At 33.5% G+C, this 2,519-nt stretch overlaps 1 long non-coding RNA gene across 1 annotated transcript; it reads right to left on the bottom strand.

The window, feature by feature from the left end:
* Positions 1-895: 895 nt before the first annotated feature.
* LOC114364537 (uncharacterized) lies at positions 896-2,199 on the bottom strand. Its single transcript, XR_003656855.1, has 2 exons — positions 2,162-2,199; positions 896-1,853 (listed from the first exon to the last, which is right to left on the bottom strand). It is a non-coding gene; the product is annotated as an uncharacterized LOC114364537 (long non-coding RNA).
* Between the last annotated feature and the right edge of the window lie 320 nt (positions 2,200-2,519).

The following is a 2,519-nucleotide window of genomic DNA, read 5'->3' on the forward strand; positions in this document are numbered from 1 at the left end:
AACATACTTCTTTAAACTAAAGTAATACTCATTTGTGTTAGTAAGTACCTATAGATTAACTCAAAGACATCAAAAAAGACCTAGAACAAACAAAATCAACCAACATGAACTGAAATCAATATGTTTTAAAATTCGTTTTGCAAATCGGCATTGGCCAGCCAGTAAAATCCGCTTTTAAAATCCATTCATCGTTCTTTAAAAAGATATCAGATTTTAAGTACTGCATTTTGTACCGTCGAAATGAAACCGACAATTTTATTCGGAAAGCAAAAAAAGACAAAAACGTACGTGTATTAACCTTGGACGAATAAACCACTGGACACGAAACCTACAACATTTCTAAGGAAACACGATCAACCACTTTTTGCGGGGGGAGAGGTTTGACAATTGTCAAATAATGACATTTAGTGCTGGGAAAAGATCGTAAATTTTTATCGATAGTTATGTAAATGAATGAATGAATGAACCTAACGAGATAAATGAATTATGGATTGATTTAATATTGAAAGTTTCTTTAATTGAAAGACTATAATTAATTATTGTATCGTGTTTATTATAATGCCATTGGTAAATCATAGGTACAAATAATATTACAAATTATTCATATAGGTAGGTAACTAGGTGAAATATTTTTTGGCTGTGTTATCATTATCAAATTCGTAAAGCAATAAACAAGTAATATTTTGTTACGATCGACTGCTAACTAGCTTTTGGTCTCAACAAATGTTATAATCTGTCTCACGTCACGGACAAAAGTTTCATCAATAGCCTATTTCTATACATTTCATGAAACACAATTTGATAACATTATGACAATGTATTGCTTTGTAGCGCTTGCAGTACGGATGCACTATCTGAGAATATTTAATTCTTATCTAATGTTGTTGATATTCTTATGTTTAGGTCATTCGAGAAGACCTCCTAGTACTTATTTCAGTTTTGAAGACGTCGGTATATCCTAACTTCATTGATTCCAGAGCAATTTCGCGTTTCCGCTGTAAGCTGGATATTATCTTTGGTCGAAGATGTGTACACAGGGTACCTATCCTGTTGATGAGGGGTATTTCTTTTAGGGTTTTGTGCAGAATCGCGGAATATCCTGTCTCCTTGTTTTGCTTTCATAGATCGTTTCCTTTAAGTCTTAGAGTGGGTGCTTGTGCTTCCTCCTGAATAATGAGGTCTAAATGTCTGAGATTCAGAAAGAAGTCAAGTGATGCCGATAGAGTGGTTCTCATACAACCCATGGCCGCTATGTTTGCTAGGCACTATGCATGTTGTCGATATGACTTGCCCAGTTCAATTTATTGTCAAGGGAGATGCTCAGATATTTCACCTGTGTTGGTTTTGTTTTGAAAAGTTCAGTGGCCTAATTCACGTATCTTGACAGTCAAGATCTCTCTGATGTTCAGAAGTCGTCCCATTGAAAAACAGTTGATGACAGGATGGACCAAATCAAGTTCCAACCACCCCGGTATTTCACTAAACGTGAGGGGATGACACAGATCTAAAAGGTTCCACCTCGGTATTGCATACCGAAAATAAAACCTGTTAATGAAATAAAAAATAATAATTGTAGTCATTTGGCGTATTTTTGTGATGACATTATTAATATTTAGATGCAATGAAAAGTTTAAATTGTATGTTCCATCTGTGTGGATCTCATCATCTTTTGTTTCATGTGACTAAAATAAAGCCAAAAAATCAATCAACATCAAAAATATTTTATTCAAATTTGACCAGTATTTTGATGTACAACATATTTCAAAAAAGGTGTAATTATTACTTACATTTACTGGTGTGCTTGTTTTGTATGTTCCATCTATGTCTATCTCATAATCTTTTGTTTCATGTGACTAAAATTATCAAAACAAAAAAATCTATCAAAATCTAAAATTAATTTGAATAATTTCAGTTTCAGTTTGTTTGGTATATCGATAAACTTATCGACATTTTTCAAGCCCTTTAAGTCATAAAAAATGAGATGTGAATGAATGAATGAAACCTATAATCCAACCAAATTAAATATGCTACATGTTTTAAGCATTTACATGTACAATGAGTACTTTTTAAAATGACGTAATCATATTTTGTTTACATATCAAATTTTATTTATTTTACGAAAAAATAGCTACTAGGTATAATAGATTTAAAATGTACTTACGCGTGATAAGAAACATTTCTTGTGTGACAGGAATAATTTTTGCAATAAAGTACGGCGCATTAACCCATTTTTCGTGATATTTTTACTCTTCGAGAGCTGGCGTCATACTGACAAAGTGACAACCTGACAACATTTACCATGGCTAATTTAGCCATGGTAAGTGCTAGCGGGGTAAAGACGAAAACGTCACTCGTTACGCGTCCAGTGGTTTATTCGTCCAAGGTATTAACCTGATACGGTCTGGCCAGACCGCGCGGCTTCGGCTCGTTTAATCATGAACTCCGCCGACAGGTTTTTACGGATTTTTCTATGAAAATATTAATTAAAAGCCGTAAAATGATATTCTGGAACGTCGAAA

This window comes from Ostrinia furnacalis, unplaced genomic scaffold (assembly GCF_004193835.3).
Source record: "Ostrinia furnacalis isolate ACB-3 unplaced genomic scaffold, ASM419383v2 OfSCF7447, whole genome shotgun sequence".
Classification (NCBI taxonomy): domain Eukaryota; kingdom Metazoa; phylum Arthropoda; class Insecta; order Lepidoptera; family Crambidae; genus Ostrinia; species Ostrinia furnacalis.